Source organism: Bos indicus, chromosome 4, assembly GCF_029378745.1.
Source record: "Bos indicus isolate NIAB-ARS_2022 breed Sahiwal x Tharparkar chromosome 4, NIAB-ARS_B.indTharparkar_mat_pri_1.0, whole genome shotgun sequence".
In the NCBI taxonomy this organism is placed as follows: domain Eukaryota; kingdom Metazoa; phylum Chordata; class Mammalia; order Artiodactyla; family Bovidae; genus Bos; species Bos indicus.
Window position 1 is genome coordinate 108,181,841 of NC_091763.1, and position 18,997 is coordinate 108,200,837.

The window sequence follows — 18,997 nt, forward strand, 5'->3', positions numbered from 1 at the left end:
ATCCATTCAAGTTGGATCTTATACACAAGACACTGGACATTGGAGAGCTGTCCTAATAGCTTTAACATGACCTGTCATCTAGTTTCCCCCAAATCTAAAAATATCCAATTTATAAGCATTTAAACAGACGAGACTTTCTTTCTCTCCCAAGTAATTTTTAAAAGAATCCAAGTTCTAAGAAACATTAAATATCATTCATTTCTATAAGCCTAACTAGAAAGGTGCTGATGTATGACTGATGTCTGGACACCACAGTCACTTGGAAGAGACGTGATCTTGTACATTCATGACACATACAGTATGTAGTAAGATTCTATGTTATGTATTCCAGAAAATACACAATAAGTACATACAGGGGAGTATCACTGCCCTGCTCTGGGAAGGTCTCATGACTCAGGATGAGTTGAGCTGGGTCTTAAAATGCTGAGTAAAAGAAAAAAGAAAGAGAATGAACATTCCTGGCAGGAGGAAGAATATAAAAAAAAAATGTAAAAGCAAGAATGAGCTTGCTGGCAATGGAGCAACCACCTTCTCCTTCTGCATAAAGTATTCTGAAACCTAATTATCACATTGTTCAGGCTAAAGATAGGCCTGTCATAGACACCAATGAAGACAGATTTGAGTGTGGGACTGGCAAAGGGGAGATGGTAATCCCTGAAAATGCATTTTTCGATCTTGACCAAGTTTTCAAACTCCTTCAGGATGCAAAGAGCAAATAGGCCTTTTAGCTGAAGAACAAAAGAAATTCAGTTGAATCTATTTGGAATGGCATGACAGTACATTTTGTGCCCCTTCTCACTCCACATACAGACTTCATCACTCAGCTTAGTGGGTTCAGTTAAAATTTCATTGGATTATAGAAAAAGCAAGGGAATTCCAGAAAAACATCTACTGCTGCTTAATTGACTACACTAAAGCCTTTGTGTGGATCACAAAAAAACTGGAAATTTCTGAAGGAGATGGGAATACCAGACCACCTTATCTGCCTCCTGAAAAACCTGTATGCAGATCAAGAAGCAACTGTTAGAACTGGACATGGAGCAACGAACTGGTTCAAAATCGAGAAAGGAGTACATCAAGGCTGTATACTGTCACTCTGCTTATTTAATTTATATGCAGAGTACATCATGCAAAATACTGGGCTGGATGAAGTACAAGTGGAATCAAAATTACCAGGAGAAATATCAATAACCTCAGATATGCGGATGACCCCACCCTAATGAGAGAAAGTGAAGAGGAATTAAAGAGCCTCTTGATGAAGGTCAAAGAGGAGAGTGAAAAAGCTGACTTGAAATTCAACACTCAAAAAACGAAGATCATGACATCCAGTCCCATCACTTCATGACAAATAGATGGGGAGATAATGGAAACAGTGACAGACTCTATATTCTTGGGCTCCAAAATCACTGCAGACGATGACTGCAGCCACAAAATTAAAAGACGCTTGCTCCTTGGAAGACAAACCTAGACAGCATATTAAAAAAGGAGACACATTACTTTGCCGACAAAGGTCTGTCTAGTCAAAGCTATGGCTTTTCCAGTAGTCATGTATGGATGTGAGAGTTGGACCATAAAGAAGGCAGAGTGCCAAATAATTGATGCTTTCAAACTGTGGTGCTGGAAGAGACTCCTGAGAGTCCCACTAAGATAAAGCCTCATACAGAAAACAGACAAAAGGAGGCACAGTTACCCCGGAGGAGGGGCACTGGGGAGGCGAGTGTGCAGGAGGAAGATGAATGGAAGCACAGAGCAGCTCTGTGTAATTATGCAATTATTCATGTGGTTGCAGAAATACAGGGAACGTGCTTAAAACCAAAGGCTGTGTATCTTCACTGATCTGAAGAAATGAGGCACGCAGTTACCTCCAGATGTTCACTGTAGTGCAATATTCCACCTCCTCCTTACGCATGTGGTATTGGGGAGAGAGAATGTTAGTTGTTTACTTTATGGAACCAGGAACAGGAGCAGGCATTTAGTTCTGATAGTGCTGGAGAATCTGTGGGTGAGTCTGTTTTACTCGCCCTCAGTGTTTCTGTGTGAATCTGACTTTGGACTCTTCATGGGTGGTGGCTGCTGTAGGCTATGATTCGATAGATGGATGCATATGGCAATCGTAACTGATGAATGACTGATAATTGTGTTATGTGTGTGGCATCCTGCACCCTTGGAAACAGCCTCTGGCCTCCCAGAGATGTAGCCTGTCAACCAGAGGATGAGGCTCTGGTTGTTTTTCTTAGAGGTGCTGGGGTGGGGGCGGGGATATGCAGGCCCCAGGAAGACTGGGGTAGTTTCCTCTGGCCTCTGTCTTTTCCAGGTTTCATAATTCTACCTATCAGATCGTGGCTATTAATAATAAGGGGATGGGAGAAGACTGTAGGATCTCAGCATGGGATTTGGGAAAATCTAGTAAGTACTACACTGCTGATTTCTCAATTAAAAATGCCTGGTACTAGAGAGCTCGAGAGCCGGGGCTGGAGTGTGTGCAGCCTGTTCCTCTGCGTGTGCAGCCTTAAGAATCACTGGCTGACCTTAGAGATTTTAGTGGTACTGCGTTTCCTAAAGTTTAGATCAGATTAAACAGACTATCTAATGCTATTCAAGTAAAATGGTAATTCTGGCATCATTCTAAAGGGGTGTTGTGTGTGTGTGTGTGGGGGGGGGGCGGTGGTGTGGCTAGGAGGGCAGACATATTTTGGTCTCTTGCCTGGAAAATCCCATGAACGGAGGAGTGTGGTAGGCTACAGTCCATGGGGTTGCAAAGAGTCGGACACAACTGAGTGACTTCACTTTTATTGAATATATTTGACTTCCTGAAGCAAAGACATGCACAGTATCTACCTACCTATCCGTCTATCCATCATTCATCTTTGCATCCGTCTGTCTTATCTATCTAAGGGTGGGAAAAAAACAGAAGCATGAAATAGGGAATCAGGCTTCTAACAGGCAGACTGTACATCACAAGTTTCATAAACAGCAGGTGAGGAGAGGCTTTTTCCTTTCTGAATCCAAAGAACTCAATCCTGTCTATTAGGCCCATCGTTTTGAACTTTAGTCCTACCCAAAAGATTCTAGCTGAAGTGAGGCTGTCAAGAAGACAAACATGAGCTGATGAAAAATCACTTCGGATTTAGAATGCTGAGAAACTGATTTATGCGACGAGGCTTGCTGGGGCCCTACTGCATATGCAGCACTGTGTTCTGTGCTGGCTCCTGGGGTCTGGGTGGGAGAAGGATGGAGAAGCACCTGGGAAGGAGACCAGGACAGGCGTGGATCAGAGGGCCTCTTTCTCCTCACCTTTCCCACTGAATCAGATGGCATGGCCCAGACGAACCCCTCAGGTCTTAATTTTCTAATGTTTTATGTAACATTTATATCCTACTTTGTGGAAAAACATGTAAAACCAGTCCATCCTAAAGGAGATCAGTCCTGGATGTTCATTGGAAGGACTGATGTTGAAGCTGAAACTCCAGTACTTTGGCCACCTCATGAGAAGAGTTGACTCACTGGAAAAGACCTTGATGCTGGGAGGGATTGGGGGCAAGAGGAGAAGGGGACGACAGAGGATGAGATGGCTGGATGGCATTACTGACTCGATGGACGTGAGTCTGAGTGAACTCCGGGAGTTGGTGATGGACAGGGAGGCCTGGCGTGCTGCGATTCATGGGGTCGAAAAGAGTTGGACACGACTGAGCGACTGAACTGAACTGAACTGAAAATTCCAGGAGGGTAGCTATCTTTCTACATTTGTTCTTATTATCAAAACAATGACATTTACTCTTTCACATGTAAATATGTGAGCACCTGCTTTTGTGCAGGTACTGTTCTAGGTTCTCAGGAAAAATCAGTAAAATAAAAATCTCTTGCTGCCTGGTGATTGTGTTCTGACAGGGAGTGACAGAAACCATAGGCATGATAAATAAGTAAATCATGATCTAATATCAAGTGTCATACAGTCTATTGAAAGTAACCAGAAAGTAAAATGCTATCTCTTACAAAGATTATCAAATGGATGTTTGAAACAAATGAATCGGATTTCCAATTAATTCAATAAAACAGCATTCCATTACCTATAGGTCTAATAGACACTTAAGTACTACAAAAGCATTATGCAGACAACCTTTTTTTTTTAAATGTAGCAACCAAGTCTTGCTGCCTGTACACAGTGAACTCGAAACTTACATATCTTTATCCCCTTGCTATGCTATGCTATGCTAAGTCACTTCAGTCGTGTCCGACTCTGTATGACCCCATAGACGGCAGCCACCAGGCTCCCCCGTCCCTGGGATTCTCCAGGCAAGAACACTGGAGTGGGTTGCCATTTCCTTCTCCAATGCATGAAAGTGAAAAGTGAAAGCGAAGTCGCTCAGTCGTGTCTGACTCTTAGCGACCCCATGGACTGCAGCCTGCCAGGCTCCTCCGTCCATGGGATTTTCCAGGCAAGAGGACTGGAGTGGGGTGCCACTGCCTTCTCCGCTTTATCCCCTTGGGGCTACATTATTTGAAGCAGAAGTGGAAGCGCCACTATTCCATCCGTCCTGTAGATGGCACTGCAGGTCCAACAATGATCCCTTGCTCACAGCCTTGCTGTCACTGGCACAGCTAAGTATCACCTTGGGTGCTATGAAAGCCCCATTCACTCTAAAAGCGGAACTGGCTCTGCAATGGCAGGACACAACTTTAATTTGTAATTTCATTAAAACTTTCCTTACAAACTCTTAGGTCTCACAGAGGCTGAACACCCGCTGAAAATAACTGTTTATGCTGCTGTATCTTTTTGGTTTGTTACCAGTTATAATGGCAAAAAACTAAAAAAAAAAGTGTGTTCCCTGAAGTGGACACATGATTCAGTGATAAACAGACACATAATAAATCATTCCTGTGAGTTATGGGTCTGACTCAACCCAAAGGATGCTTTTTCTGGCATGTGAATTTCCCTTCCTAAGCCAGGAAGTTTAAGTAATTTTGTACAAGGAGGTGGATTTAATGTCTGCTGAAGGTAAAGGATAATGGGATGAAGTGGGGGCTTCATACAGCAGTCAGCCTGTGATGTCCATCCAGGAGGTGGGTCTGACAGCTCAAAGCAAGGAACTGCTCTGAGTCAGTTAAAGAAAGAGAAAGCTCAAGGCTTCTGGCCCTGAAACTCAAGACTTTTATTTTATTTCATCTTGACCGAGTGCTTGACTAACCCTTTGGCCAGGGTCACAAGTGACTAAAGTGATAAATTTGATTGAATTGATTAAGGAAGGGCAAAATACTCAAACTACACCACAGAAGACCAGACTACAATCTAAGATATTTTCCCGTGCCCCTGAATTACACTTGGCTTTTCTGGCTCAAGTCCTATGCTAGAGAACAAGTCACAGTTGATCAGATGTTCAACAAGCATGTTTCATTAGACTGGCCTTTACTTTGCAGGTAAATCCTAAAACATGTGGGAGGCTGGCCGGTTTGGCTGTTAATCATCATGGCCATTCAAGTGTCAAGATACTGGTTTCTCGTGGAGGAAATTCTGTCTTCAATTAGACTGCCACAAAGTAACACAGTTCCCCTGTGGTCCCCAGCCTCGTGGCCCATTATGCTCTGTATTCAAGGAGATGCCTGAACTCTCCCAGGTGTCAAGGACAAGGTCACCCCTGCCAAGAGAAGTCAAGCCATCTCTCCTGCCTTCTGTCTGAGCCAGTTACTCTGCAGAGCTGAAAGAGCAGAGATGTGGCATTCTCTTTTTATCCCTTCCTGGAGCTTGTTGCTTCATCCTTTCAGTCCACAGGGTCAAGTGAACCTTAGTGACAGAACTGAAGAGTGAAGAATGATATAGAAACAGATGTTTCAGATTCAGAAGCAGTGAGGGCACTAGAATGCTAAGACAATGACCATCTGGACACACAGAAAGAGAAGATGAAATCTCTCAGTCCTGATCCACTGCTCCTCAAGCAGACCACAATGATTTCATTTTTCAATTATCTAGGAGTTGAGCTATTGAAAGGAATCCAGCAAGGACGCCAGGGCTCTCAGAATCCTGGCGGTGCAATAGCCTAGATCAGAAAACCAACAAATAACCTGTCAAAGTGATGGCATTCCTCTTCTTTCCTACATCCTAGGCTTTACTGGTGAGCTAGGAGGCTTCTTTTATAAGAATTTCCCAATTTTGCTACATAGCAGGTGAATCATTTGACATAATTGTTTCAATTACTCTAATATATGACATTTTAGTTGAAAAAAAAATTTAAAGCACAACTTCTAAGGGATTCCTTGATTTAACACCTATTATTCTGTGCATTCACTGCTGGTAGTTACAATGGGGGAGCTGTCCCAAGACAGAATCTGCCCTTCTGGCCTCCAGCTAAAAATTAAGAGCACTGCAGGCCACTATGGTCCAAATAGACTTAGACTTCAAACGTATCAGTTACTGTTTTCCTCCATCCCTGTCTTTCTTGTGCAAATATTTGTCTTCCTGCTTTAAAGGATTCTGTTAATCCATGTTGTGACAAAATTCTCAGGAAAAAAGAACACTTCAACAGGAATATAAAGTAACGTAGAAAAAAATTACAATCTGAATGAGCAAAGGGAAAAAAGTAAAGTAAGTCATGGTTTGGATTCTAATTCCTAATTCAAAAAGGAATACCCTTAATATGACCGCATAGTGAACTTATTCAAACTAAAAATCATCATTTAAAAAGTCACAACACACCAAAACTGATGGCAGGAGATGGAGACGTGTATGGACGACATTTCTGGGGTGGAGTTCTAACACTAAACAAGTATTTTCTTTTTGAAAAGAGAATCACTTGACAGCATATAATCTACACTTTATGTCCAAGAAAACAAATGAATATGTTTAATTACATTGGATGGAAGCAGAGCTTCCTGCACACGCAGTCACAGAGAAGAAATAATCTACTCGCCCAAATAACAATTTAGTGACAGGTATGGACATCAATTGTTCCCTTCTCCTTCCTTCCTCTTTCTGCCCTTTCTTTCTTCCTCTCCCTTCCCTCCCTCCCTCCTTTCTTTCTCCCCAGCTCTGGGCATGTACATATGCATGTATATATGTATCAGTTCAGTTCAGTCTCTCAGTCGTGTCCAACTCTTTGCGACTCCATGGACTGCAGCACACCAGGCTTCCCTGTTCATCACCAACTCCTGGAGCTTGCTCAAACTCATGTCCATTGAGCCGGTGTTGCCATCCAACCATCTCATCCTCTGTCCTCCCCTTCTCCTCCCGCCTTCAATGTTTCCCAGCATCAGGGTCTTTTCTAATGAGTCAGTTCTTCGCATCAGGTGGCCAAAGTACTGGAGTTTCAGCTTCATTATCATTCCTTCCAAAGAAATCCCAGGGCTGATCTCCTTTAGCATGGACTGGTTGGACCTCCTTGCAGTCCAAGGGACTCTCAAGAGTCTTCTCCAACACCACAGTTGTATGCGTGGATGCTAAGGCTGTGAGTCCCTCCCCAGACACTAATCATTTTGTTCCATCAGAGCTATAAGGAAGGCCTTACATATGACAGACCCTCTAGCTACAAGCAGCCATGTGGGCTACTATAGAAATAGCAAGTGCTCCATATGAGGAATAGGTTTTTAACCATAATTGCTAATTAACATAAACAGATGTTCCCTTTCAACAGAATCTTCCCATTTACGCCCAATGTTCTCTTATCCAAAATAATCCTTTTCCAAAATTGAAATTTTGTTACTTTTCACATCACACAGTGTAAAGCCAGGGGTTATAAAACATATGTACAATGAGCAGGACCACCTAGACTGGTTTCAGTGCCCCACTGAGAATTCAGAGAGTGTGTGTGTGTGTATGTGTGTGTGTGATGTTGATATAACATAAAGAAGAGTCCTTTAATGACTCAGTATGGGGTAAAGAATCCACCTGCAATGCAGGAGACCCTGGTTCGAATCCTGGGTCAGGAAGTTCTGCTGGAGAAGGGATAGACTACCCACTCCAGTATTCTTGGGCTTCCCTTGTGGCTCAGCTGGTAAAGAATCCATCTGCAATGCGGGAGACCTGGGTTTGATCCCTGGGTTGGGAAGATCCCCTGGAGAAGGGAAAGGCTGCCCACTCCAGTATTCTGGCCTGGAGAATTCCATGGACTGTGTGGTCCATGGGGTCACAAAGAGTCGGACACAACTGAGCGACTTTAAAGAAAGAAGATGCATAAGTGGTTCTATTAACTTAGGATGGCTTGTCTTTGGCCCCCTTATCCCACTCTGTTATGTACCTCCTGACACCCATCTCACATATACCTTTGCCCTGTGTGAGCAAAGGTGTGCACATAGCAGAAAAGCAGCTTTGCTTTAAATATAGTCCTTTTTAACCTTGACTGCATAGGAAATACCTGGGAAGCTTTGGGGAAAAACAAACAGCATCAAAGCCACACCTGAGACTGATTAAATCAGGCCCTCCAAGTCAGGGACAAAGTACAGGCACCAGTACATTTTATAACCACCTGCCCCAGGTGACTCCAATGTACAGCCAAGGCTGATACCTGCATTTGCTTCAAAAAAAGTTCAAGAGGTAGCAAAGAGGTATGGGCTCATTTTCCACAAAGCCCTAAGGCAACTAGTTCTCTGCAAAATTTTCAAGTACGTCTGACAAACATCGCTCTACAGCAGCCTGTGCTTTTGGGGATCCTGGTGCGAGGTTATTTTTATTTTAGGTAGAAGGCGGTACAGAGGTGGTAAGTACCTCAGTCTGGAGCCAGCCCTCCAGAGGACACTCCTAGCTCTACTGCTTGGACACTCTGTGATCCCAGGCAACAAAGTTGCTCTCTCTCTCTCTGATTCCTCACCTGTAAAATGGTACTCGATTCTTGTCAGATTACCTAAAATGATTCAAAGGATGCACTCAAAAGAGTCTCTGACATATATGGAAGCACTCGGTATTCACTTGTATTATTAGCTATTATTTCTTAAAGAAAAAATTAAGCAGAGGCCACAGCAAATTTAGAAAGACATATATACAATGTTATGAATGTATTTTAGTAACTTTCAAAACTGTATGTGATAAGTCACAATACACATATAGCATCTGTATTGTACTTCAATCAAAACACTTGTTTATCTAGCTTTATTGTTTAAGGTTCTACGTAAAATTTTGGTTGAGCTAAGGGATCTAAAATGTAAGATGTTCAAAATCGCTGTGTTAACATGACTTACCCTTACTGCATAGATTTAAAACATATCATAAGAAATATTCAGAGGCAACAGAATGTTCTCATTGGGGTCTCTCTGATTTGTGTGTTAATGTGATGTAAATAAGGGTAAAGCTCTCTGGCTAAGATTTTGGCTTTCACGTGGTGCTTGGTATTGTACTCAGAAGCCTTGCTGACAGTGATAAAATAACACTGATTAGGCTGATTTTCTTCGGGATGGTTTTGATCCCCGCCTCCTGTACAATGTTATAAACCTCCATCCTGAAAAACTATGGACTGAGGTTTGTAACATTGTACAGGAGGCAGTGATCAAGACCATCCCCAAGAAAAAGAAATGCAAAAAAGCAAAATGGTTGTCTGAGGAGGCCTTACAAATAGCTCAGAAAAGAAGAGAAGTGAAAGGCAAAAGAGAAAAGGAAAGATACGCCCATCTGAATGCAGAGTTCCAAAGAATAGCAAGGAGAGTATAAGAAAGCCTTCCTAAGTGGTCATTGAAAAGGAATAGAAGAAAATAACAGAATGGCAAAGAGCATAGATCTCTTCAAAAAAATCAGAGATACCAAGAGAATATTTCATGCAAAGATGGGCTCGATAAAGGACAGAAATGGTATGGACCTAACAGAAGCAGAAGATGTTAAGAAGAGGTGGCAAGAATACACAGAAGAACTGTACAAAAAAGATCTTCACAACCCAGATAATCACGATGGTGTGATCACTGACCTAGAGCCCGACGTCCTGGAGTGTGAAGTCAAGTGGGCCCTAGGAAGCATCACTACGAACAAAGCTAGAAGAGGTGATAGAATTCCAGCTGAGCTATTTCAAATCCTAAAAGATGATGCTGCACTCAATATGTCAGCAAATCTGGAAAACTCAGCAGTGGCCACAGGATTGGAAAAGGTCAGTTTTCATTCCAAACCCAAAGGGCAATTGCAAAGAATGTTCAAACTACCACACAACTACACTCATTCACATGCGAGAAAGGTAATGCTCAAAATCCTTCAAGTCAGGCTTCAACAGTATGTGAATTGAGAACTTCCAGAGGTACAAGCTGGATTTAGAAAAGTCAGAGGAACCAGAAATCAAATTGCCAACATCTGTTGGATCATACAAAAAGCAAGAGAATTCCAGAAAAGCATCTACTTCTGCTTCATTGACAAGGCTAAAGCCTCTGACTGTGTGGATCACAACAAACCATGGAAAATTCTTAAAGAGATGGGAATACCAACCACCTTAACCTGCCTCTTGAGAAACCTATATGTAGGTCAAGAAGCAACAGTCAGAACCAGGCATGAACAATGGACTTGTTCCAAATTGGGAAAGGAGCAAGTCAAGGATATCACCCTGCTTATTTAACCTCTATGCAGGGTACATCCTGCGAAATGCCAGGATGAATGACCAAAAGCTGAATTCAAGATTGCGGGGAGAAATATCAATAACCTCAGATATGCAGATGACACTACTCTAATGGCAGAATGCAAACATGAATTAAAGAGTGTCTTGATGAAGGTGAAAGAGGAAAGTGAAAAAGCTGGCTTGAAACTCAATATTCCAAAAACTAAGATCATGGCATGAGTCCCATCACTTCATGGCAACTATTGGGGAAACAATGAAAACAGTGAGAGACTTTATTTTGGGGGGCTCCAAAATCACTGCAAATGATGACTGCAGCCATGAAATTAAAAGACGCTTACTTCTTGGGAAAAAAGCTATGACAAACCTAGACAGCATATTAAAAAGCACAGACATTACTTTGCCAACAAAGATATGTGTAGTCAAAGCTATGGTTTCTCCAGTAGTCATGTGTGGATGTGAGAGTTGGACTATAAAGAAAGCTGACTACCAGAGAATTGATGCTTTTAAACTGTGGCGCTGGAGAAGAAAGATTCTTGAGAGTCCCTTGGAATGCCAGGAGATCCAACCAGTCCATCCTGAAGGAAATCAGTCCTGAATATTCACTGGAAGGACTGATGCTGAAGCTGACACTCCAATACTTTGACCACCAGATGCGAAGAACTGACTCATTGGAAAAGACCCTGATGCAGGGAAACATTGAAGGCGGGAGGAGAAGGGGAGGACAGAGGATGAGATGGTTGGATGGCATCACCGACTCAGTGGACATGAGTTTGAGTGAACTCCGGGAGTTGGTGATGGACAGGGAGGCCTGGTGCACTGCAGTCCATGGGGTCAAAAGAGTCAGACATGACTGAGCGACTGAACTGAACTGATGAGAAGGGGACCACAGAGGACAAGATGGTTGGACGCATCACTGATTCCATGGACATGAGTCTGAGCAAACTCTGGGAAACAGAGTTTGGTGATGGACAGGGAAGCCAGGCATGCTGAGTCCATGGGGTTGTGAAGAGTCAGACACAACTGAGTGACTGAAAACAACAAAGACTGGTTTCAATCACAGTCTTTAACTAAATTAAAACCACTGAGAAGATGATCGGACTCTGCTAGCACAATGCTAAACGTGGTCTTGAGCTTGATACATTTTAGAAGTTTCGAATGTTCATGAAAAAATTAATATTCAATTCTGGTAGAAATATCCCATTTCAACTGCCCATTATGATCTCAAAGAAGACAGAAGTATAATTTATTATTGGTATTACATTGGCAGGTCAGTGGAAACATGTTACCAATGGACAAATTAGAGCCTCTAATTCTAAAATAATTATCAGCCAATTTCAGAGTTGTTAACACTATTAAAATTATGAATATGTTAGTGGACTCACCCTGACACATCAAATTTTGATTAGATAATACTACATGCTAATATATGTATCATCTGAATTTCTTAAAGACTTTTTAGTATAAAAACCTTGATAAAAATTTTCAATAATGTATGCAGAGCTAGGGAGAGGGAATACATGATTGATGGGTTTCCCCTTACAATGCTTATTAAAGGTCCTGATTTGGTTGGTCTCCAACTGTTTCGGCTCAGAATTAGGAATTCTAGTTCTGATATTGGCTCAAGTGCACTGATTAGAAAAACATTTCACAGAGCTATTAAAAAAGCAAGCTAATCATCAGAAATACAGTAGTGATGAAACAATATTTCACACTGAAGTTCCTAAAGATTCTGCTTTTCCATTTATTGTACAACATACGCTTTTAAAGAAACATCAATGAACAGTTAGTACCTAGATGTAAATAGATAGGAAAACAGATTCATTATCTGTGGGTAGTATTGAGTTCTACCTACAAGATAATCCTTCTGTCAACAGCAGCGGGTGGTGAGACACCCCGTACACTGGACGTGTGGTTGTGGATCTGTAATTGTGATGACTCTCTCATGTCTCCGGAACTCCATCTGCACGACATGTGACCCTTTCAATCGCACCACTTTGTTTTAAACGAAAGGATGGCAGGTCATCTGGGTGAGTCGCAACAACAGCACAGAATAAATTACAGAAACAGACATGTGTCACGTTTCACAAGGAGAAGCAACATTTCGAGTTTTGTGTTTGTTGTAAAGAACCAAATGATCTCACAGAGCCTATCCCTGAAGCAGAGAATTCCCTCTTTCACAAACAGACATGGAAGTTGAATTTGAATTTTAAAGGTCAAGGATACATATTGAAAACTATAGAACAGATGATCCCTGAACAACCTGAGGGTTCATCCACCTGTCATTTATAGTCGGCCCTCCGTATCTGTGGTTTCTGCTCATCCTAGGACTCAACCTACCGAAGACTGTTTAGTATTTGTAGCATTCACTATTGAAAACTTATCTGTATGTAAGTGGATCTGGGCATTTCAAACCTGTACTGTTCAAGTGTCAATTTTAATATATTTAATAGAGCCATCAGTTTTTTTTTTTTAATCATTCAAAAAATCTTGCCCTTTTAGAATGAGTGACAAAATGCTTCTTTTTGTTTACTGAAATAATTAACATGAGGTTCTAGCTTTGTAAGTAGTCTGAATTTTTTTAAAGTTACTTACTGTATCTTTCTTTAATCCAATCCATAAAATGATCTCATAAATCACTGCTGAACACAAAGGGGATCATTTCCCTCCTCTATTTAAATTCTTTCCCACTTATTTACAAAACAGCAATAGTCACAGATGCAGCAAACAAAAATTATGCTTGCCAAGGTGGAGAGGTAGGGGAGGGATAAACCGCAAGATTAGGATTAACATACACACAGTACTAGGGCATACCTCAGCTGGTAAAGAATCCGCCTGCAATGCAGGAGACACCAGTTGAATTCCTGGGTTGGGAAGATCTGCTGGAGAAGGGATAGGCTACCCACTCCAGTATTCTTGGGCTTCCCTTGCGGCTCAGCTGGTAAAGAATCCGCCCGCAATGTGGGAGACCTGGGTTATATCCCTAGGTTGGGAGGATCCTCTGGAGAAGGAAAAGGCTACCCACTCCAGTATTCTGGCCTGGAGAATTCCATGGACTGTGTAGTCCATGGGGTCCCAAAGAGTCAGACACAACTAAGCGACTTTCACTTTCATCTATAAATAGTTAACGGATATGGACCCACTGTAGAGCACAGCAAACTCTACTCAATACTCTGTAATGACCTACATGGCAAAGAGTATTAAAAGGTATACTGACATTACAGCAGAAACGTAACGCTGCAAGTCAACTGTATTCAATAAAATATTATTAAAAATAAAATAAAACCTTCCCTCATTGCCTACAGACTAAAATACAGATTTCCTCTCCTGATACAGTATCTGAGCCCATCTAAATTACCAACCTCATCTTTCAACTTTCCTCCACCTCTGTGCACACTTCAGCTACATAAAATACTTCTTGACCTCTCATGACAAACTCTTACACAAGCCACGCCATAGTCCTGAAATGCATTGTTTCTTTTCACAGTTGCTCCAAAAGATTTCAAAGATTATTTGCAAATATAATATATCATAGCTTTCCAAGAGAACAAATTAGCATACAAATAATAAGCCTCAGGCATCAAAGGAAATATTCAACTATAGGGAAGAAATATGCACTTGTACGAAATATTTAAATCCTGTGTGAAGAAGTATGCCTTTTTCCACACTTAAAAAATAAACAATAACAAAGTCTCTGATTTGATCCTGTCCATAGCCTCAGGGCAAAATAGAAATTACTATAATAACAGAAACTCACAGAAAAACATGGACATCCTAACAGACTTAGAATACGTTTAATATTTTTCCATGTTCCAAAAAAACCAAAAACAGGCTGCTGTACTTCATATTCCTGTTCTCCTGGTTTTACGGTTCTTGGTAATTCTTTTGATTATTTTTGTTCTCAGGCAGGGCTGCCAAATCCCTTTCTAAGCTTCATCCATTCTGTAGTCAGTCTCCTCAGTTCCAGCTCCGACTCAGCTGCCAAGCTCTCCTTCACTGCTTTGGCGTCAAAAATGAACCACTGCCATACACGAAAGCTACCCTGACAAGCAGCCTGTGCACGGCAAATAGTAATTTCCTTAAATCCCTCTCCTTGAAAAGATCAGATAGAACACAGTCTCAAACACTAGAGGCCTTTGGTCGACAGTTTACTTCTGCTTTTGATATCTCTGCCTCCTCTTTCAGGCACTTCTCCTTTTATGAATTCAGTGATACAACTGTAAAATTTGTTTTTAAACAGGCAAGGACATAAAATACTGGGGTTTTCGTGTCTGTGGTTCCCATGATGAAAATGAAAACCTCCGATGAGAGCCGGAAATAAATGAGTAATGATTCTGATAAATATTCTAAATCTACCCTATAACCTACAATTGAGTATATTGATTCTTAGAACTTAAATTGCCATGCCACACAGTAGCAGAGAGGTTGATAAAATCTTGGCACATATTTTAGGAGAAAGGTTGGCAAGTTTCAAACTTTTAAGAAGTTTCTGCAAAAATTATGTCAGCTCCTTTGAGGCTCTTTTCTAACAGTTTAATCAGAATCACTTTTCATTTCCTCTGGGGTCCATCTCTCCTTGGATAAACTTGCGATCCAGTTTTCCAAATCAATGAAACCAATCTGTACTTTGACTGGAATTTGCTTTCATAATCTGAATTACTTTAAAAACAATTTAATAAAGCAAAAGATTCTGGGATCTGTTCTTATCAAAGGTATAAGGCATAAATAGGGCATTATGAATACTTCAGAACACACATAACAAAGGAAATCATTCAGCACCATTTCAGCTTATTCCCTCACTTAGAGGAGATTCATGCATATTTAAATGAATTAATTTATTTTCTGCAATTTGCTCTTTGAGAGCTTAAGTGGCCATTTGCTGTTGCTTATTTCAGAATTCTGTGCCCTTGTTCTCTGAGTCACCAACCTATAGCTTGAGTGCTCCAGGTGTATTTATGCTCCCAAGGTATTTTAAATTACCCATTAGGAAATCCAATTTCCTATTTATAAGACTCAGAAGTGATTTCCCACTGTCAACTTTTTCTTAATTAAGGCTATAGATCCATATTCACAGTTAAATTTTTGGTACAATACTATTGGCTCTATGACAGTCAATACTTTAGAATGTCATCACTATTCCAAGCAAAGACAGTCACTTAAGATGGGCTATTCTTGGGGTCTCTTGGGACTGACATTTGGGGTATCCATAAAATCTATCAGCATTAACATCTACTACTTATTACATTCTGTGTCAATCACTATATATATACTACTTCATTTAATTCTTTTGACAGTCCTATGACATGGTTATCATTTTCTCTACCATTAATTGTTTTAGAAATAAGAAAATGCAGTCTTAGAGAAGTAAATCACAAGATCACACACCCAGTAAATGGCAGAATTTCTTCCAAGTTTTACACTGATTCATGAATGTCTAAGGCATGTGACTGTGTTTCAGAGTGTATAGGAATGATTAAGACCCAGATTCTGTCTTTATCTCTGATCAAGTTAGGGTAAGGAACCTAAGACAGACAAATCTTACAATCCAAGGCTGGAATGCTTTCAAGAGAAACTCCCAAATGCTTTGAAGACTCAGAGAAATCAAAGATAGCAACTGGTTGGAAGTATACATCTTCAAAAGGCAATGGTTGCTTTGAATGAGCCTAGCAAATAAGGTGGGATTTAGGAAACAGAAGCTGTGGAGTTCAGAGCATCAATAAGTGGCCCACTCTTAGGCACTGGCCTTGAGCTATGAATGACTTCGGCAATAACAAACCCAAGAATATGGAGGATTTGGTTCTCCCGGGGATTGAGAGCCTACCATCCAATGTGGACTCCACAGAAGTGAAGGATTCCTGGACTTCGGACACAGAATTGGATCACAGTGATAAACAGGGTTCCTTTAAGACTTGTTTTTCTGGGTCTCTCAAAGCACACCTTGGCTAGTCGGACTGTTTTAAACAGAAAGATCTCCCTTGGTAAATGTTAGATTCATTTCAAAAATCATCTCTGATTCCATCCTGGTGCTGCTGCTTCTACATTCCGATACGCTTTGGTCCAAAACAGTCTTCCAGGCACATCATTGTGTCCTTCTCCACCCCAGCCTCCTACTCTGCTTTAGTGTCCACTGTCCCTTATTCTTTCTATGAGAATTAACCGCAGCTTTGTCTTTCACTCTTAATGATGCAGATGGAACATCAGGTTCGCAGGCTTAATGAGGCTAATCCTTCATTCCTGATTTAATTCTGGCACCTGCCATGTGACTCCATCCCACAGGGACTTTACAGTCATCAACTAGTTACTCTGTGCTCGCTCTATGCAGGAACCAAGCTAAGTACTCAAGATAAAGCAGAGAACTAGACAGGTAATGTCATTGCTCTCACGAAACTTAACTTTAAGCGAGGGGAAGAGAGATAGCAACACTGCTCTATTTAAAATGGATAACCACCAAGGATCTACTATAGGAACTCTGCTCAATATTCTGTAATAACCTTAATGGGAAAAGAACTTGAGAAAGAATAGGTACAGGTGTATGCATAACTGAATCACCTTGCTGAACACCTAAAACTAACACAGCATTGTTAACCAACTATACTCCCATATAAAATACAATTTTTAAAAATGATTTAATAAGAGGATATCAAACAGTGATGACTGCAAGGAAGAAGATGAAACATGCAATGTGCTTTGTTGGGATGGGAGGGTGTGGGTTCTCATTCAGGTCTGCTTACTGGAAACAGTCTTCAAGAAGAAGTAACATCTTAGCTGAGATGCATCCTAGAATGGATACAATGTGGAAGATCCACCAGAAGGTAGGAAGAATGGTATTCTGGGCAGAGGGAAAAGTACAAAAGAGTCTAAGACAGGAACCAAAAGGGCAGTGTGACTAGAGCCAGACCAAAAGGTGCCAGTGGCTGCAGACAGAGAGAGGCCAGATCCTGGAGCAGGACCCCAGCAGAGACAGGAATGGGGCTTTTTATTCTAAATATTAGGGAAAAGTCATCAAAGGGTTCCATCTAGGGGAGGGGGAGACATAGTTTTGCTCTGGCTTTAAAATGATGGCTGTGGTTGCTTTGTGAAGGATGAGTCAATGAGGTGATAGAGGAGGAACCAGGACAGATTCCAGGAGAGGTAAGAAGATGGCCTGAACTTGGAACACCGAAGAGGAGATGTGGAGAAAGGAAGTCTAAGGGTCCTCCTTAGACTTCTGTCTCTAACGGTCTTGGTTCGCACAGCTGTGCGTGTGTCTGTGCTGGTCTTCTGCTGTGGGAAACAGAACGGGAGGGCAAAGTGCAAATATTTTTGTCGCAGCCATGTGAGCTTAGACAAGGCTCTTATACATTCACGCAGCAAAGATTTAGTCAACATCAAGCTCTGCACCTGGCACTCCTCTGGGCAGGAGAGACACGTTTTTAAACAAAACAGATGAAGCTCCTACACCCTAGTGCAGCTTACGTTCCTGGGATCCCAGGGCGAGTGAAGAATAGTCAGAGGTCAGGAGTGGAGCTACACATCAGGAGAAGCGGTGGCATGTAGATGCATTTACAGCAACTGCTTGATAAGATCATCTAGGGACAGTTTATAGAGAGAAAGGGCTCAAGACCAGACTAAACGAAGGTGGGGCATTTTCTTAATGAGAAATAAACAGAGCAAAATAAATCTGTTGATTGTTCAGGCTAACAATTTGTCATCCATTTGTTTGGTTTTATTGACAGACATGGCAAAGTAACCACATCTCTCCCCACCCGCCACTGAATTCTCAGACAGTTTAGGAGTAAGGGCAATAAAGTTATCGATGTACTCCTGATTTTCTCCTCCTATTCCTACCTTCTTTATTAAAATTGTATTCAGGGTAAAGTTAAACTGAAAACACAGTTAACTATCCATTTCAGCTACAAAACGCTAAATAATGTGTGACTGCCACAACAATTAAAGGTAAATCAGTAACAATACTGCATATACCATGGAGCACCCGTAGGTGAGGGTAAAGGTACATACAATTTCCACAACCCTGACTCCAATCCACAGGGTACTTTTCAGTCCAAAGAAGTCTACTGAGCTGCCAGTGAGAGACAGTATTTTAAAAGTGACCTTTAATGAATTTAAAAAATCAACCAAAATCATTAGTACTTGTAAGAGTTACAGATGACTCGTGGCATAATTTAGAACTGATGGAGACCACGTGGTCCTCAAGAACTGCTGCCCCAGGTCACACTCTGTGATCAGCCGCCCCAGTGCACTCTGTCCACTTTCCCCACTAGGAGTCTTCTAGGGAGAAATAGCGAACTGAAAACTCATTTATGCTCAATAATTAGTCCTTGCTGAGGTCTAAAGTTTATTCAAAAGTTTATCACTCTCCTTGACAGCTATTTTAAACATTCTACATCCTGACTTTACCCAGTGCCTTATCTACAGATGCTGTGGCTGACTTACTGATAAAGATTCATGTTACCTATGATCAGTAAGTGCCTTCATCCATAAGCATCGTG

At 41.4% G+C, this 18,997-nt stretch overlaps 1 protein-coding gene across 5 annotated transcripts in view; it reads right to left on the reverse strand.

Moving 5' to 3' along the window:
• TPK1 (thiamin pyrophosphokinase 1) overlaps positions 1-18,997 on the reverse strand; it is a 384,981-nt gene that overhangs the window by 71,572 nt on the left and 294,412 nt on the right. Inside the window, exon 9 of one of the 5 annotated variants that reach the window (XM_070787344.1) lies at positions 1-18,997. This exon is cut by the window's left edge and continues 30,053 nt beyond it; it is cut by the window's right edge and continues 21,245 nt beyond it. The exons of the other annotated variants lie outside the window; for them this stretch is intronic. The gene's annotated coding sequence lies outside the window, so the exon portion shown is untranslated. 5 annotated transcript variants of the gene reach the window in all.